Genomic DNA, 20,125 nt, shown 5'->3' on the forward strand with positions numbered 1-20,125 from the left:
AGACGTACCTTTATTGTGATCCTTGTCAAACTCTGTAATCTGTGTAACTCTCAGAAACTTACTGTAAACTGCAACTTTGTAATCTTTGTAACTCTCAGCCTCCTTGCTTGTAACTTTCCCTAAACTGCATTCTCCCCTGGGTGAATGGAGAGAGAGTGTGAGTGTGTGTTGGAAGAAGGCTTGGAACAATGGAGCACATTTCAATGAGTCATCACAGTTTGGGCATGCTCCCTACTGGATAAAGGGAAGTCTGGGCATGCTCCCTGATGACAAGGTGAATTAGTCATAAGAACCATTCAGACACTATATAAAGAGAGGGAGCGCATATGAGACTCTCTTTTTTCTTCCCCTGCTCCTGAGAAGCTCCTCTCCAGTGTCTCTCCTCCTAACCAGTTTCCCCAGCCATGATGTAGGCATTTGAACTTGCAAATGAAGCCCGGGATTTAAATATCCCGGGCTTTATTTGCATGTTCCCGGGTGCCGCCATTTTTAAATGCCCCGTAGTTCGAACTACCTGCCCGTGGCTACACGCGGCACGGACTAGGTAGTTCGAATTAAAGCTCCTAATTAGAACTACCGTTATTCCTCCTGAAAGTTTGAACTACCGGGCATTTAAAAATGGCGGCGCCCGGGAACATGCAAATAAAGCCCGGGATATTTAAATCCCGGGCTTCATTTGCAAGTTCGAATGCCTACATTAGCCACCCTAGTTTGAACTAGGGTGGCAGTGTAGACATAACCTAAGTGTGTGAGTACCTGAGGGCAGGAATGAATAGGTGTGAATGAGTAAATGAATGGAGGGGTGTGTGCTTGCTTGTCTGTGTGGCTACGTCTAGACTGGCATGATTTTCCACAAACGCTTTTAATGAAAAAGTTTTTCCATTAAAAGCATTTGCGGAAAAGAGCGTTTAGATTGGCACGGACGCTTTTCTGCAAAAGCACTTTTTGTGGAAAAGCGCCCGTGCCAATCTAGATGTGGTTTTGAGCAAGAAAGCCCCGATCGCCATTTTTGCCATCGGGGCTTTTTTGTGTAAAACAGTTTTTAGCTGTCTACACTGGCCCTCTTGTGCAAAAACATTTCCGGAAAAGGGCTTTTGCCCAAACGGGAACGTCAAAGCATTTGCGCAAGAAGCACTGATTTTGGACAGTAGAACGTCAGTGCTTTTGTGCAAAATCAAGCGGCCAGTGTAAACAGCTGGCAAGTTTTTGCACAAAAGCGGCCGCTTTGGTGGAAAAACTTGCCAGTCTAGATGCAGCCAGAGTGTGTATGTGAGAGAGTTCTATCTTCTTTAGTTTAAACCTTGGGTGGCTGCTTTCTCCTCTTTAGTTTTACCTAGTGGAAATAAACCCATACTAGTGTAACCCTGGGTGGTCTCCAGTGAGAATATTTTGGGGGTAACACATTTTCCTAGGTTCTCTGTTCCTTTTGGCAAATAAACACTACTTTGTTTTGCAGGAGAAGGGGTTTGGTTTGGTTTGGGGTTGTTTTTTTGTCACTTTAATCAGATGCTGGCCAAGATCCCAGAGGCAAAGTGGGCAGGCATAGTGTCCCTAGCCTACCATTTCCCAGAAGCTGGGAATGGGTGACAGGACGGATCACTTCGTGAGTCCCTCTGGGTCACCTGGCATTGGCCACTGTCAGACTACAGGACACTCTGCTTGGATGCACCTTTGGTTTGCCCTGGCATGGCCATTTTTATGTTCTTTTGCTTTTGATTTTTGAGCTCCTTGAGGTAGGAAATGATATTTTTTAGCTCATGCACCAGATTTGTTAACTAAGCTCTATTGCTGAGACAGTCCACCTTCATTTATACCTGTGCAACCCCATTGTTTTAAGATTATCCCCCCAGTTTCACCTCAGAGCAATGATGTTGCTCCGGTTTCATTCCTAGCTCCTTTGCCCCAGTGCATCTTTAATAGTATTGAGCCAGAAAGAACAGTTTGCCTGGAGATTTGCAGGGCAATTTGGAAATTTACCACGGCACTTGCAATGTGCTCAGTGGTAACTGTGTAGCACAATTTACTGAGAGCACTGGAAACTCGTAATGAGGCTGTGTTACCTTGTGATGAATATCCTGCGTCACAACAGTAACTGGTCTCCAGACTGAAGCAGACTTTTGCAAATCAGCGAGGTCAGCATCAGACAAGCATGTGAATATTGTGCACTTGTAAATATTTGAGCACAGCTGCTTAGCTCCCCCACAAAAGCCACTGGGAAAAACTACTTCTCATTGTGCCATGCAATGCTGTTACCCTGCTCGAATTGTCAAATCTGCTAAGTGTTTTTCTCATCCACACAAAAATTAAAAATTACTACCATCAGTCATGATTAATTCAGCTGCAGTGCTGCACTGTGTTACACTGCATTTTTTAAAGGATTAAATTCCACTTCCTAATCCGAAGAGATTTAATTAACTTTTTTACCAGTTAATCTTTTTTTCCTGGGCCTGGCTCACTCATTTTCTTGAGCTGCTCTACAGATTTGCTCCACACTTTGGGGATTTTGCCCCACTGTAATTGCTCGGTGTCAGGAGAAGTTAGACATGTGTCTAAGTTAGATGTGTACTCCTGGAGTTCTTAGACAGGCTCAAAGCCTGAAACCGACCTGCCACTCCCTCAGCACTTCCTTCCTCACTACAGTTTAGAGTGCTCTCCTGTCACCTAATTTGTCTACTTGTCCCCATGCGACCTGAGTGCTAACAGTTGTTGACTGCCTCTTGTGACTTCTTGTAACCTCTCCAGAGAGAATTATTTCTCACATAACTAGCACTTTCTCATTACATCTTCTTAGGTCTTTTGACCATAGCAATATTACAAGGGTCACATTTTCACACGGATGGACTGTTCTTGAACAATTTCTTCAATGTATTGGGCACAAACTTGCCTTCCATCAACGTCAGGCATGTAATGTCTTATCTCTCCATCTATTTTTTTTATTTCCAGCAATCAGCATGGCAAATCCCACTCTCCATCTATATTTCTGTTATTTTCCCTTGCAGCGTACAGGGATTGTGTGATAATACTAGGCACGAGGAGTAACAGTTAATTCGAGGGAAGTGTTTTAAATCGGACTACTGCGTGTCGGTGAGTTAAATCAGGTGACCAGCATTTTAAAATGGCGACTGGCCGCAATTATGCTAATAAAGGGAGGGATATTTAAATCCCGCGCTTGATTTGCAACTTTGGTATGCTTCATTTGCCTCCCTAGTTCGAACTAGGCGCCAAGTGTAGACATGCCCTTAGAGAATCATAGAATCATAACGTTGGAAGAGACCTCAGGAGGTCATCAAATATAAACTCCTGCTAAAAGCAGGACCAATTCCAATTAAATCAGATCAGCAAGGGCTTTCTCAAGCCAGGACATAACCTCAAGGGATGGAGATTCCACTTCCTTCCTAGTAACCCATTCCAGTGCTTCACCACCCTACTACTGAAATAGTTTTTCCTACTATCCAATCTAGACATCCCCCACTGTAACTTGAGCACATTGCTCCTTGCTCTGTCATCTGACACCACTGAGAACAGCCTCTCTCCATCCTCTAACTTGGGGCAAGGGATTAGGATGCAGAAGGAGTTGCAGGATTGGGGAGGGAGTATGGGTGCAAGAGAGGATTCTGGACTAGGGGAGGGGTGCAAGAGGGTTTGCAGAGTCTGGGAGGGAGTTTTGATCTGGGGGTGCAGGATACAGAGGTTTTGGATAGTGATGGGGGAGGGTGGGTTGTGACATAGGGCAGGGAGTTAGGGTATGGGAGGGTGGGGTGCCTGGAGACACTTAACTAGGCAGCTCCCAGCTAGCAGCCCAGGGCAGGCTCCCTGCCTGCTGCAGCCCAACGCTCAAAGCAGCTGGCTGAGGCTTTGCACACTGCTCCTGCCACCCAGCACAATCTCTCCACTCCCATCTCTCAGCCCCTATTGGCTGGTTTCCAGACAATAGGAGCTGAGAGATTGTGGTGGAGGTGAGGTAGTGTGCAAAGCCTTCCTTCCTCCCTCCCTCCAGCACACCTCAAAGAGCCGATTTGAGCAGCCAGGGGAACTGGAAGATAACACCCCCAAGGGGTCATCAGCACGCGGTTGTCAAATGACTGTGAGAACAACTTCCAGATAAACCTATGTTGCAGAAAAACTGATTGTGATGTTGAGTGACTGATTAAGGCCTGACAAGGCAAAATGCATAGACTCGCACAGAAGGAAAATCCTATAAAGGATGGGGTGACTTGTATGGTTCTTCAGGTTCCATCCTGCTAAGACCAGGGAGCATCAGTCCGGACTGACAAGAACCCGGCTCCTTCCTCGCACCCAACCTATCTGGCCAATAGATTGGGTCAAGCAACAGACTGATAACTGTTCCATCAGCAGGACGTGTGTGTGTGTGTGTGTGTGTGTGTGTGTGTGTGTGTGTGTGTGAATGCATATGCTACTTTGTTATATTATCAATAAATGCAGCGTGTTGCCTTATCCCCCTGAAAAAGGTCCCATGTGCTTCTTTTAAGCATAATAGATAGAGATAGATAGAGAGATATGGGTAATTTTATTGGAGCCTATTTTCATGGGACTCTCCAACACAGCAGTGTACAAACAAAAGCCTCACATTTGGACTAAGCTTGGCTAAACAGCAGCATTAAATGAAACTCCAACTGTGAGCCATTTGAAAGTTTTCCCATTCCTACATTCATCTCTGAATCTTGCATTCCTGCATCACGTGCCTGGCTCTGGTTTCAGCTACAGGCCTATGGATGGCTTTATTGTGACTGGCTCAGGCCTTTATAATGACTGAATATTTTACAACAATGGGTAACAAAATATCCCATGCATCTCTCTCACGAGTTGTGTGAAGTGGGAGATATCAAGTACAGGGCACGTTTGATAGATTTCATGCTGATTTATATACTTCCAAACATTAGAGACAATGTGCAATTAGCAAGGGAGAAATGGAAAGCAACCCACCAAGAACAATTACATATTTCACGACTGTAGATTCAGGCAATGACTTTTTGCATAACTTCACAGAGAAAGATAGACACAAACTGGCAACTGGAATTGATCATAATGTACCAGCACTGATCCAAAGGTATGGTGATTAGGTCTCAGCTGGAGTGTTGTGTCTGGTTTTGGGTGCCACATTTCAGGAAACATGAGGCAAATTGGAGAAAATCCAGAGAAAAGCGACAAAAATGATTGAATATCTAGAAAACGTGACCTATGAGGAAAGATTGAAAACACTGGGTTTGTATAGTCTGGAAAAGAGAGACTAAGAAGGAACATAAGTACCTAAAACCTAAAACCTTGTAGGTTTCTACAAGGAAGAAGGAGATGAATTGTTCTTCTTAACTTCTGAGGATAGGACAAAAAGCAATGGGCTTAAATTTCAGCAAGGAAGGTTTAGCTTGGACATTAGGAAAAACTTCTTAATTGTCAAGAATGTCATAAGTTGCCTCGGGGGTGCTGAGGAATCTCCATCACTGGAGATATTTAAGAGCAAGATAGACAAATATCTGTGAGGAATCATCTAGTCCTTCCATGAGTGCAGAGAACTCAATTAGATGACTTCTTAAGGTCCTTTCCAGTTCTATGGTTCTATTTGCAAGAAGGAAAATGGGAAAAAGTTCTGCAAAAGGAAGGGGGTAAAAAGAAACAGACATACCACCAACACAAACAAGAGAGTGCTCCTGGACTGTAGGACTGGATGGGCTAAGACAGATGTGTACTGAGAAGGAAACTTTGCCTTAGGCTCCACTATGAAAGAGATGCTTCCTACTTACAGGAGGATGGGGGGATTCTTAACATGTAGATAGGTGGATGGTAAATAAAGCTAGTCGGAAATTTGTGAATACATGTTGTGACAGACCCATGCTAGCCAGCTGCCTCACACTGATGGAGGGAACACATGCTGGGGCTTGGATGAACTGCTTTCTTTCCCCTGAATAAAGGGAAGCCCAAAACCTAACTGCAGCATAATCAGACAAGCACCAGGGGTCAATTAGAGCTTGCTAGAAGTTACAGGCTGATTGGACACCTGCAGCGAAATAAGGCTTGTGGTGCCACTTTAGAAGGGCTCCCCCCAGGAGAGGAAGGAAAAGAGCGAAGGACAGGTAGGAGGAAGTGCTATGTGCAGGAGCTGTGTGGGTGTGAGCTGAGGACTGATGAGAAGGTACCAAAGGCAAGGTGATGGGAAGTATCATTTGGGGAAGTGGGCCAGAGAAATGTTACCAGATTGCGAGTGGCGGTCCCCCTACCTGTTGCCACCACCTTAGGATCCCTGGACTGTAACCTGGAGTAGTGGGAGGATCTGGGTTCCCCAACCTCCCCACAAGATCTCAACCTGCCTCGAGAGGGGAGATCAGGACGCCAGAGGGCATTTTACCCCAGACTTATGAACCAGCTTGTGATGAGTGTGGCTCAATAGGCTGTGACTCCTGCCTCTAGTAGAGAGAAAGAGGCCGTGTGGAGGGCCACAGCGTGCTTCTGAGGATAACACTGTCTGCCAGTAGCATGAGACCCATGGGGAATAGCAGGAGCTTTGCCTTACTGTGTATTGTTGAACCTAAGAAGGGCCATACTGGTTCAAACCAAAGGTCCATCCAGCCCAGTACCCTGTCTGCCGACAGTGGCCAATGCCAGGTGCCCCAGAGGGAGTGACTTGAACAGGTAATGATCAAGCGATCTCTCTCTTGCCATCCATCTCCACCCTCTGACAAACAGAAGCTGGGGACACCGTTCCTTACCCATCCTGGCTAATAGCCATCTATGGATTTAACCTCCATGAATTGGTCTAGTTCTCTTTTAAGCCCTGTTATAGTCCTGGCCTTCACAGCTTCCTCAGGCAAGGAGTTGTGTGTGCTGTGTGAAGAAGAACTTCTTTTTATTTGTTTTAAACCTGTTGCCCATTAGTTTCAATTGATGGCCCCGAGTTCTTACATTATGGGAACAAGTAAATAACTTTTCCTTATTCACTTTCTCCACACCACTCATGATTTTATAGACCTCTATCATATCCCCCCTCAGTCTCCTCTTTTCCAAGCTGAAAAGTCCCAGTCTCTTTAATCTCTCCTCTTTTGTGACCCATTCCAAATCCCTAATCATTGAGTTGCCCTTCTCTGAACCTTTTCTAATGCCTGTATATCTTTTTTGAGATGAGACCACACAGGACTGGATTACCCAATAGGAAGACTAAGCATGTGCTTAGGGCACTAGCAAAGTAGGAGCACCAAAAAAAATGAGATTTTACAGTATAGTGTTGTTTTTATTTTGAATTACATATGGAAGGGCACCATAATCTTTTCTGTGCTTAGGGCTTCTAAAGGTCTTAATCTGGCCCTGAGACCACATCTGTATGCAGTATTCCAGATGTGGGCGTACCATGGATTTATTTAAGGGCAATAAGATATTCTCTGTCTTATTCTCTATCCCTTTTTTAATAATTCCTAACATCCTGTTTGCTTTTTTGACTGCCATGGTACACTGCCTGGATGTCTTCAGAGAACTATCGATGATGACTCCAAGATCTCTTTCCTGATCAGTTGTAGATAAATTAGCCCCCATCATATTATATGTATAGTTGGGGTTATTTTTCCCAATGTGCATTACTTTACATTTGTCCACATTAAATTTCATTTGCCATTTTGTTGCTCAGTCACTTAGTTTGGTGAGATCTTTTTGAAGTTCTTCACAGTCTGCTTTGATCTTAAATACGTTGAGCAGTTTAGTATCGTCTGCAAACTTTGCCACCTCACTGTTTACCCCTTTCTCCAGGTCATTTATAAAAAATGAAGTTTTTCAATTTTTACCAACAAATAGTTTTATGATAAAATTGGAAAATGAAAACTATTTTTTTATTTGCTCCTTTTTTTATTTTGGGATTTCCTTTTTCCTTCTCCTACTTCCCTTTTTTTGGGTGGCAAAATGGAAAAAGAAAAAAGGAGCAGAAGAGTGGAGTGAGAGGGAAGTGTCTTAAAAGAAAAACAGATTAAAGTGAAAATCCAAAATAAGAAAAAGATTAAAATTACAATTACATTTTTCCAAACTGAATATTTATAAACAAAATAATTCATTTTAAAACCACTGGAATGAAAAGTATTGAAACAATTTTCATGATATAAATTGTTTAGCCAGATGTGATGAGTGATGTTAGATCACTGATTCCTATAAGGAAGAGATTTGCTGAAGTTAATTTCAACATTATTAGATATCAGAGGGGTAGCTGTGTTAGTCTGGATCTGCAAAAATGACAAGGACTCCTGTGGCACCTTATAGACTAACAGATGTATTGGAGCATAAGCTTTCGTGGGCAAAGACCCACTTCGTCAGATGCATGTAGTGGAAATTTCCAGAGGAAGGTATAAATATGCAGGCTAGAGATAACGAGGTTAATTCAGTCAGGGAGGGTGAGGCCCACTTCTAGCAACTGATGTATACATAACTGGCTGGATAACCGTACTCAGAGAGCAGTTATTAATGGTTCACAATCATGCTGGAAAGGCAAAACAAGTGGGGTTCCACAGGGGTCTGTTTTGGGATCGGCTCTGTTCAATATCTTCATCAACGATTTAGATATTGGCATAGAAAGTACGCTTATGAAGTTTGCAGATGATACCAAGCTGGGAGAGGTTGCAACTGCTCTGGAGGATAGGGTCCTAATTCAAAATGATCTGGACAAATTGGAGAAAGGGCCTGAGGTAAACAGGATGAAGTTTAATAAAGACAAATGCAAAGTGCTCCACTTAGGAAGGAACAATCAGTTTCACACCTACAGAATGGGAAGCGATTCTCTAGGAAGGAGTATGGCAGAAAAGGATCTAGAGGTTATAGTGGACCACAAGCTGAATATGCGATGCATTAACAGGTTTGTTGTGAGCAAGACACAAGAAGTCATTCTTCCGCTCTACTCTGCACTGGCTAGGCCTCAGTTGGGGTATTGTGTCCAGTTCTGGGCACCGCATTTCAAGAAAGATGTGGAGAAATTGGAGAGGGTCCAGAGAAGAGCAACAAGAATGATTAAAGGTCTAGAGAACATGACCTATGAGGGAAGGCTGAAAGAATTGGGTTTGTTTAGTTTAGAAAAGAGAAGATTGAGGGGGGACATGATAGCCGTTTTCAGGTATCTAAAAGGGTGTCATAAGGAGGAGGGAGAAAACGTGTTCATCTTGGCCTTTGAGGATAGAACAAGAAGCAATGGGCTTAAACTGCAGGAAGGGAGGTTTAGGTTGGACATTAGGAAAAAGTTCCTAATTGTCGAGGTAGTCAAACACTGGAATAAATTTCCCAGGGAGGTTGTGGAATCCCCATGTCTGGAGATATTTAAGAGTAGGTTAGATAAATGTCTATCAGGGATAGTCTATACAGTATTTGGTCCTGCCGTGAGGGCAGGGGACTGGACTCGATGACCTCTCGGGGTCCCTTCCAGTCCTAGTATTCTATGATTCTATGTGGAGGTGTGGATACCAAGAGAGGAGAAACTGCTTTTGTACTTATTAGAGTAGACAGTGAGGTTTTTAGAAACTAGCAGGAGTAACTTGAATTCAATGTGCCCAAGCAGGAATAACTTCTCATGTGTTTACTTTGGGTTTTCTAGTTAGCATAGGTGGCAATGTGATATTCAGGCAGCTAACTTAAATTTGTGAAAGGCCTTGACCTCAGCGCCTAGACAGAATAATTACATTAGAAATAAGGTAAATCAATTCTTCCCATCATTAAAAACATTCTGGCCATGTACTTCCTCACATATCTTGGCTGACGTGCATTTTACCTTTAATCCATAGTACCAACATCTTACTTTAGGACACAATAGCACTTTCCCTGTGTCCAAGACTTCAGCAAATTAGCTTTCTATTGTCTGGATAGCACATGGCAGTGAAGGGGACACTAGACTTCGAAAACCAGAAAGAAGTGCTGGGTGCTGTGGCTCTTTACACACAAACTGAACAGCTTGTGAACCATTACTAGCTAAAAGTGTCAGTGGAGATTAGAACGAACATCAAACAAAGAGAAAATAAACAGCTATTGTATGGGCAGAAATGGATTTTTCGATTCGACAGTAAATAAAATAATGCGCTGTCTTAGTCAGTGGCCCTGTGATGATACAGTTTGTGGAATTTTTACTGGCAGGCTGCCATACTTATTTTCATTTATCTGCCTCAAAGCACCATTTCAAAAAGTGCAAAAGCATGTTGTTGATTGAGTAGATTCTTTATAGTTGAACTGAGTATATCAGAACAACACACGTTGTAATAAAGCGGGGGAGAGGAGTAGACACATACGCATCTGCAGCATCTTGAATCTTTTGTCAAAGATGACTGCCAGAAAAGTGAAGGAGTCAATGTTGTGTCCTAGAAAGTGCAATAAGAGAATCCTTTCCAACCACAGCAAGGCTATGTCTAGACTGCAAGCCTCTTTCGAAAGAGGCTTTTTCGAAAGTATCTTTCGAAAAAGCCTCTTTCGAAAAAGAGCATCTAGACTGCAAGCAGTACTTTTGAAAAAGCAAGCCGCTTTTTCGAAAGAAAGCAGCGAGTGAGTCTGGATGCTCTCTTTCTAAAAAGCCCTGTTGGCATTCAAGAACGCCTTTTTTCGAAAGAGCACTTTCGAAAAAAGGCGTTCTTCCTCGTGAAATGAGGTTTACCGCCATCGAAAGAAAAGCCGCGTTCTTTCGATTTAATTTCGAAAGAACGCAGCTGCAGTCTAGACGCAGGTGATGTTTTTTCGAAAAAAGGCTACTTTTTCCGAAAAAACCCCTGAGTCTGGACACAGCCCAAGTGACAGGAACGCACAAGAGCTATAAAATCCACTAGGTCCAGACTTCCTAAAACACTTTTCCAGAACCTTGTGCCCACTTTGCTGGCACCTTTTATGGTGCTGACCTTTTCCAGGTACTTTGCTATCAACCAATGCACTACCTGATAGCAAAGCCTGGATATCCGTCATGTCTGTACCCTTGCGGGTTTGTTACCATTGTAACTAAAGCTCTTGCAGAGATAAAAGTAATCAGAGTATTTCATGATTATCAATCCTTTTGGTAAGAAAAGATATTAAAAATAACCGTGTAGGAAAACACCCAACCCACTGCTGTAGGAATAAGTGGGTGCTGCCTGAGTAGCTTGCTAGGTCACAGAGCAGAGCTGGATGATGGAAGCCAACATGAGCTGTTCCAAATAGAAGATCTTAACTTGCCAGAGAGACCACAACAAAAGCTAGCAGGGGACTTATGTGACTTTAGGAGATAAAGCTATTTGCTAGCCTGACTCCAAATTCACAGAGATTTCAGAGCCAGCCCACAGGCAATTGCACTGTGATTGCCATTGCGAACAGCAGCACAAAGGCTCAGTTGCTGATCACTAATAAGGGTTCGTTTCCCCATCACACACGAGCACGATTCTGAATAAGGACACCCGCTCCCGCAAGAACTCAGTGATTCAAATCTAAACAAATATCAGACTTAGGAATACAAGTAGTGCAGCATCCTGGGACCACTGATCCTTGCCTGGTCCCCCTTCTTGGCCTGGCTCCCATGGTAGCCTTCCACACAGCGCCATAGAGGTTGTCATGGAGATAAGTTCCATGTCAAGCAGATCTCTTGCCTGCCCACTCACCTCACTGGACCCGCAGGCCTAAGTGGAGGGCTCACATGAGGCCCCCTGTTCTAGGGGTGACTTTCCCCACTTTGTGGTTGGAATAACTTTGGTTCCTGACTCTCTGCTCAGCTGACATTTGGCATGTTAACGGGATATTCTTTATGTCTTGACCCTGCCAGGCACAAAGTACTCCCCAGGGTTCCCTGGGAATTAGTGGGATTAAAGGCACTCAGCATATTTCCCATATCAAGCCCTATTTGATTATTTCTGCGCCTTTGGAGATGCCATATTTTCTACATTAATTTTGAGCCCACCAAGCCTGTCAAGGCCCATCTTTCCAAACCTCAACTTCCCAGATGCTTTTTAATATCCTTCTCAATAGTGCAATAAAAGCTGGGTATTTTATTACTTATATGAATTATTATCCTAAATTATCATTTGCAAGGCTTTTTTTTGTAAGCTTCACAATCTGGACTGTATTTTCCCCACACCAAAATATGCTGTACCCATCACATTTTTTTTCTTAACACACTGTAGCCTGATTTTTAAATAGGCATGAGGAAGATTTTTCTGAAAGGGCACAGTATCTTTCTTGTATGGTCAATGAAGTAATTTTACACGTATCCAAGAAATGTTGAAAGGTTTTCCTAAAATAAAAGGATAACCTAGAGACATTCACAGAACAATTGAAGCCAAACAATTGGTTATGAATTCTTCTGAACCTTGATGTAAGATACACTTTGGCTACGTCTACACTGGCATGATTTTCCGCAAATGCTTTTAACGGAAATGTTTTTCGTTAAAAGCATTTTTGGAAAAGCACATCTAGATTGGCAGGATGCTTTTCCGCAAAAGCACTTTTTGGAGAAAAGTGTCCGTGGCCAATCTAGATGTGGTTTTCCGCAAAAAAGCCCCGATCGCCATTTTCTTGATCGGGGCTTTTTTGCGGAAAACAGTACTGTGCTGTTTACACTGGCCCTCTTGCGCAAATGATTTGCGCAAGAGGGCTTTTGCCCGAACGGGAGCAGCACAGTATTTCCGCAAGAACACTGACGATCTTACATGAGATCGTCAGTGTTCTTGCGGAAATTCAAACGGCCAGTGTAGACAGCTGGCAACTTTTTCCACAAAAGCAGATGATTTTGCAGAAAAACTTGCCAGTCTAGACACAGCCTCATGGGGATGATTCACAAGGATCCATATGTTTTAAATAAGCATACCCAGTATTTAATGATCTGGAATGATCTGCTGGGCAAAATCTGGAGCCTGAGAACATGTGCAGTCTGTGTATCACGCATAGTAGATACCAAAGACAAAGACATTCAGGGTCTGATTCAAAGACAATGGAAATCCATGAGAGTTCTTCAAAGAAATATAGGGCTGGAAAGGACCTCAATAGCTCATTTAGTCCATCACCCTGCACTGAGGGTCAGGCCTTCTCCGAGTAAAGTCCAGATCTTCAAAGGTTTTTAGGCACCTTAGGGGATCTGGGCCAAACTTTTTACTGTGGTAAGCTATAAGCTTGATATGAGCCTGGAGCTCTACTTTGCAACATTTGCAAGAGTCCTCACACCCCTGCCTCACCTCATTCCTCAGGCCCTGCCCCCATTTGCTTCTTTTACCCCTCCATTAGTTTACCACTGTTTTTCACATCTCTCCCTCGCCCCATCCAGGTTTGGGGAAACTTGTTTGTGGAGCTGGGGCTAGGAGATTCATCTGTCCAACACGTGTAGGAGGTGGCCCTGGCAGAGCAGGGTCTGGTGCAAGTGACAACTCAGTGTCTCCCCACCTACCCTTCCCATAGTAACTAGACTTCAGTCATCTAGTCAATAGAACTGATCAGACCCTGTGGGGTCCTCTTTTTGGCTGGACTTTCCAGCCAAAAGCCACACACCTGGCCAAAACAACAAGCTGAATTTCAACCGCAGCAATGTGGTAGGAGGCCCACAAAGAAAACCCAACCACTCAATGGGGGGCATGGAGGCTGTTTGTTGAGCCCTGCTCAACACATTGGTATCCACATTCACATCTCCCAAAAATGATACATGGGTATCTGCAAATTTGCAGGGTTCTAGATACAAAATTTGTATCTGCATTCATGTCCACAAAAATGAGCCCTGGATATAAAGTGGATATCAGCAGTTGGAGGGCTCTAGCGGTGTATGCATGGATGGCACACATTAAGCAGCCCTAGCCTAAGGTGGGCAAATCATAGAATCATAGAATAATAGGACTGTAAGGGACCTCGAGAGGTCATCGAGTCCAGCCCCCCGCCCTCAAGGCAGGACCAAGCTCCGTCTACACCATCCCTGACAGATGTCTATCTAACCTGTTCTTAAATATCTCCAGAGAGGGAGATTCCACCACTTCCCTTGGCAATTTATTCCAATATTTGACCACCCTGACAGTTAGGAATTTTTTCCTAATGTCCAATCTAAACCTCCCCTGCTGCACTTTAAGCCCATTACTCCTTGTCCTGTCCTCAGAAGCCAAGAGGAACAAATTTTCTCCTTCCTCCTAGTGACACCCTTTTAGATATTTGAAAACCGCTATCATGTCCCCCCTTAATCTTCTTTTTTCCAAACTAAACAAGCCCAGTTCATGAAGCCTGGCTTCATAGGTCATGTTCTCTAAACCTTTAATCATTCTTGTCGCTCTTCTCTGTACCCTTTCCAATGATCTGTTACTAACCATGGATGAGACGTTAGCAGTGGGATGCAGTGGAATTGATGCTAAACATGTTTGATATGCCACCACCGACAAAAAAATAAAGTTTGCATTCATTTGAGAAAGCGAGGTTTTATTAATGTACTATCCATTTTCTAATTGGTGAAAATAAAGAGCTTTCAAATTGTCAAAGGAATTTTAAAGCTGGAAGTAACAAGTGATAAAGTTACTTGATTCAAGTTCCTTTTTCTTGTTGTTATTCTATTAAAAACAAAGCCAAAGAAACTCCATGGAGCCTTATTTAACAATTCAGAGAGTCAGCCAGAGCAAACTCCTCGGAAGATATTGAGTATGACTCTGTATTTTGCTGAATATATGCTCTAAGCCTTCAACCGTAAGTAGCTTGACAGCTGACCAAATAAAAATTCTTTTTTTCATCACACCCAAACGTTTGAGAACCTGAGATTTGGGAAAAGTGATACTATAAGCCCCTTGCAATGCGTTCAGTCCAGTGCACTGAAATGGCTCATTTGAATCACAAGGTTTCATTTTTAGCTTGAGAGTGAGCTGGAAGGTGCAAATTTCTTTCAGAATTCAGGGATCTCATTTCTCAATACTTTATACCCTTTCACCCTCGATGTGCAGTGTCACAGCCAACCCTCAGCTAATGGGGACTACAAGGCACTTCCCTCAAAGCACACCATTGCCACCGTGTAAACTGTAATTCAATAGAGTGATCCAAGAGAAACTTCCACTACGCCCTTACAGCCCTGGGTACAATGGAGCCCTGATCCATGTCTAACGCTCCTGTACCACTGCAATACAAATAAAGAATAATGCACAACCATGTAAAATGCAAGAGTGTCTGAGGAAGCCATTTCCTCAAATGCTTGGGAATTATAAATGGTGCCTCATCAAAAATAGATGAGGGGAAAAAAGCCAAAATCCAGCAAAAAGGAGAGATGGTATCACCCAATGTGATAATTTGCCACCAAATGAGGAATGACCGTGATGACAAATGGACACGTGGAGTAGACGCCAAGTACAGTATAGAATCCTATCCTGGTCAGATCATTCCCATCTCTCACTGATATCAGAGGAGTTGTTTTTCTTGCGTGTTGGCATCACTTCTACAGTTTGTTAAGACAATAAAGCCTCAAAGAATTGAATTGGCCAGTGTGTCTGTAACACTGTCTTCTATTGGATGGACTCAGAGCATATTAACTATACGTCAGAGGCCCCAAAGGCTTTCTTTTAACTGAGCTGGTAGGGGTCTGGACTTTATCGGAGTATTTGCTTGTCCACTTGCAAATTAATAATGACGACGGGGGTGTTCATCGTTATGACAATTGTGAAATTCCTGGCTTAGCTTTAAAAAAAAAAGACTGACAGACTCACTAAATCAGAACGTGAACAGGAATAGAATATGCTGCATATGTGCAATGTCATGAGATTAATGCTGTTCTTGAAAACCTTCATTGGTGCATTTTCCGATGTTTGTGGTTTCAACTGGATAGACACAGTGTTGCCTTGATGCACTTAATTTCCTGGGGGGTTTTTTAAAACAAGGAAAATATCTACTGTGTTTAATAATTTTAGCATAAAGATGGCAGGATTGTAGGCTGTGAAGTTATGAATGATTTGTACTGAAGCAATACCTCACGGACCTAATCATAGGGCTCCACAGTGCTAGGTGCTCCACAAATCCACCACAGAGAGACAGTTCCTGCCCCATGGAGCTTACAGTTTAAGTATATGACTCAAGGTGACAGACTGGAACACCAGATAGATGTGAGAGATCACAAGGAAACAGAGACTATGCTAGTCAGCATGGAAAGCTGCATTCACTGTTCTCTAACTTTTCAGCCACTTTTGAGGGGTTGTTATTTTTGTTTTTTTTGTGTGGGGGTTTTGTGAGCATCAGAGCAGAGGGGAGTGTTTTAAGGAGAGATCTGGCAATGAGGTGGTTTTGTGGTCATTACCAGAAACTGCTCCTACATATGAGAGACAGCCTGGGAAAATGCACGAAGGTGCTTGTTTGAATATTTAACAAGCAGACAGTCAAGGGGGACACCATTAGCACAGTGGATGCAGGGGTCAACACCTGGGTAGCATATCAGAGAGAAAAGACAGGTCAAGGATAGGACATGAAGGGCTTGGAAAAGAAAAGATCAGTAGCTTGTGTTTGCTGCAGTCTAGAAGGGGGAGCCGCTTCATTCCAAGGAACGGGTTGTGATGGGAGATGTTCTCACCTTTATTGGTGTGGATAATTTTTTATCACAGTTTACATTGCGTCTGCACAACTGAAAAGACAAAGTCATTTTAAAATAAAAGCTCCTTATTTTCAGAGTGTATCAGGATGCAGATGTTCATTAATAGCTAAGAACAAACAAACTGATCTTTCAATTTGAATGAAAACAAGCTCGTTTGTTTTGGACTTGGCGTTTCTTGTTTATAGTGTCCAAATCCATAGAAAGGTGGAAGAAGCTTGTTTTCTTCTAATAGAAAGTATAATTGCCTACACAGTCTGCTTCTATCAAGAGTCTTACTTGGAAACTCTTAATTTCCCCCCATTGCTCTTTTTTCCCAGATGACTAATCCTTCTTCCTTTCCCCAGATTTGTACCATTTTATACCCAACTATTTCTACTTGGGGGAGGTGATGCTAGGTACTGTAGGAGAAAGAAAGCACCTGAAGGATGGGCCTGGTGCCTAAACTGAAGTAAGCAAGGGTGTGTCTAAACTACATGCCTCCGTCGACGGAGGCATGTAGATTAGGCAGATCGGCAGAGGGAAATGAATCCGCGATTAAAATAATCGCGGCTTCATTTAAATTTAAATGGCTGCCCCGCTCTGCCGATCAGCTGTTTGTCGGCAGATCGGGGCAGTCTGGACGCGCCGCGCCGACAAAGAAGCCTTTCTTGATCGGCACAGGTATGCCTCGTGAAACCAGGTTTACCTGTGCCGATCAAGAAAAGCTTCTTTGTCGGCGTGGCGCATCCAGACTGCCCCGATCTGCTGACAAACAGCTGATCGGCAGAGCGGGGCAGCCATTTAAATTTAAATGAAGCCGCGATTATTTTAATCGCGGCTTCATTTCCCTCTGCCAATCTGCCTAATCTACATGCCTCCGTCGACGGAGGCATGTAGTTTAGACACACCCCAAGAGTTATAATATGAGTAATAGACAGGCCGTGTCAAAAGCAGATGTTTGCCTGCAAGTCAGTGTTTTTTGGCACTAGAACTGCTAGCACTGCTAAAAGCACATGAAATATGTAAATACATTCCACCAGGACAGTACAAGGACACCCAGATAAGTACATAGTAAAACAACAGGAGTGAAAGCATAACAATGGGTAGTAAATGCTTTGGAGGAAAGTACAATTGGAAATACCAAACATGTCATTAATGTGTAAATGATAATGAAAGGTGTGTATCATAGATTGTTTATTTTTGTTTATAAATGTTGGGGTACCTCGACTTAACTTTTTGGCTGGCCTAGGGGGCAATTGTGAAATCCATATTATTGATTGAGCCGAGTCCATAAGGCCTCAAAGGCTATTTGGCCACCGACGACTATTAATGTACTTTATTTGACAATAAACCTGACTTGGGTGCTTTCGTATTTTATTTAAGTCTCTGGGTTTTGGGGGCTCTTGTGAAGTCTATTATGCTAGCTACCTGCACAGAGCTGGCATGATAGACTGAGGGGCATATAAAAGCACATGCAACCGAATGTTTATCATCGCTGACGTAGCAGGAGACACGTCAGGACACCACACCAGTGAATTCTGAATTTACTGTATTGCTAGATTGGTGATTTACTGACTTACTACATTGGTGACCCTGACCGCTGATCTGGTGAGTAAGCAAGCTGTCTGCTGTCACTGGCAGGCCTTTTGCTTCATTAGTGTTAAACATTTGGCTGCATGTATGCTTCCTCAGTGTATTATGCCAGCTTTGCGCAGGTAGCTATTATAATAGACTTTACCCCACAGAGGCAGTACAGGGGCTGCTCCTTTTCAGAAGGGGGCTGATGAGTTACTTGCCTCACACATGGCTTATGAAGCTGACCAGAAATCTGTCTACATTAGCATTTTTTCACCATAAGTCTCACGGTGAGAGTCCAATGGCAGGTATGTTCATGTAGAGAAAAAAGTATCAGCCTCTGGCACTTAAACCCGTATTTTCCAGATATGCTTTAGGCAGGGTGGGATGAGACAGTGGTTAAAATGTTTGTGGGTGACTTACATGAGTGTTCCAATTAGTGGAGCTTCACTGGAGAGAGCCGTAGTGGGAAGTTTTGTGTCCGTACAATTAGTCAGTTGTCAGCATGATCACGCTGCATTGGGAAGCTCTGGCCAAGTGATGTCAGTCCTTTGGTGCCTCCCCACAATTCCCCTGCCTGCTCAGAAAGGCCAGATGCATTCTCCCACAATTCAATGAGTGGCTTAGCTTACTGAGACATAAAAAAAACAGCGGATATGTCCAGGTTCTAGTGACACACATGGGGAATAGAGCCCAGGTGTGGATGCAGAACTCTGGCGTCATTCACAGTATGGCTGCTCCCACTTGTTCTAGGTTAACTTGAAAGGAGTAACTCAAATTAACTGTGTGGAGGAAGACATAAGTCTTATTAAACCAGTGGAGCTAGGATGTGCAAGATTGTAGTTAGCATCCAATAGCATGTACCCGGAGTCTGATGGCCATACATGGCGCTCTGTTTACTTCTCAAGGCCACAACTTTATAACAAGACTATCATCCCTGATGAACTGTCAGTATCATCATGTGTGTACATAACAGGCACACATTAATTGCAGACAATACCTTTAATCAACAGTTGAACAGTGATAAAAATAGACCTTGAGGTTTAACACAAAATAGACCTTGAGAATTAACACAGCAACACACTTGTACTTAATTGCTAAAGAGAACTTCTAATAAAGAAAACCTTTCCTTTTTCTTTCTCAAAAAGGTCAAAGTCTTCATTTCTCTGCATGACAATGGGGGGAGATGGAAGCCACATCTTAGCGTTCTTCATGTGGATTAAATTATTTCCATACATGAGGGGAAAAAAATCTTTTGCACAGACCTTCACCAATGTTTTTATGTGTGAGACCCACTGCTTCTAATGTCTCTTGTTCCTTAAAATATTAATCTAATTGCTGAACAGAGCAATGAAGTTTTACTGCTCGTTTTAAACACAAATCCTTTTTATTGACTTCCCAGCCAATAAACTCGTAGCTCTGAACTGTCAACAAATTCCCTTCAGATTCATATGAGAAACAGAAGGGCTACCTTACCTGTACATTTGTGAGAAGCGGCTCACTTCCCTGCTGAAAGAAGCTTCATTTGCACTTTGGAACTGTAAACAGTGACTCTGTTTATCTTCTTTCCTCTTCAGGCCTGCTTCTGTGCCCACTGAAATCAATGGGGTTTTACCATAGCCTTCAATGGGAGCAAGGTCAAGCAACGGATTTGTTGACAGTTTTATAGAGAATGATTCTTCCCGCTTGTTGCACTGAGTGAATCACCATGCCACACTCTATTAAGGAGAAAATCCTATTTCTGCCTTCTACAAAGAACTTCAGTGGATTCAGCCCAAATTGTATCTTGACTTTAAAACCTAAATGAGGGTATGTCTACACTGCCACCCTAGTTCGAACTAGGGTGGCAGTGTAGACATACCCTCTGTTAGCATTGATCCAGTACTGATAAGAACCATTTGCACTGCTGAACTCCAGGCTAGGGGCCTGGGAGGAAAAGCAGGGAAGGTGTGTCTGGCTGGGTGTAAATTAGAATGATTCTGTGCTGACTCTGGTGATACGGGGCTACTTTCATCTAGCACACAGAAACCGGACGCATTCCTCCCGTTACTCTCACCAGTGCGTGCCAGG

General features: G+C 43.3%; 1 long non-coding RNA gene across 1 annotated transcript in view; it reads right to left on the reverse strand.

The window, feature by feature from the left end:
* LOC142830325 (uncharacterized) overlaps window positions 1–19,571 on the reverse strand; it is a 36,979-nt gene extending 17,408 nt beyond the window's left edge. The window contains exon 1 of the long non-coding RNA XR_016350130.1: window positions 19,532–19,571. This is a non-coding gene — a long non-coding RNA (uncharacterized LOC142830325). The remainder of the gene's footprint in view (window positions 1–19,531) is intronic.
* Between the last annotated feature and the right edge of the window lie 554 nt (window positions 19,572–20,125).

Source organism: Pelodiscus sinensis, chromosome 7 (assembly GCF_052426305.1).
Source record: "Pelodiscus sinensis isolate ZL-2025 chromosome 7, ASM5242630v1, whole genome shotgun sequence".
Lineage (NCBI taxonomy): Eukaryota > Metazoa > Chordata > Testudines > Trionychidae > Pelodiscus > Pelodiscus sinensis.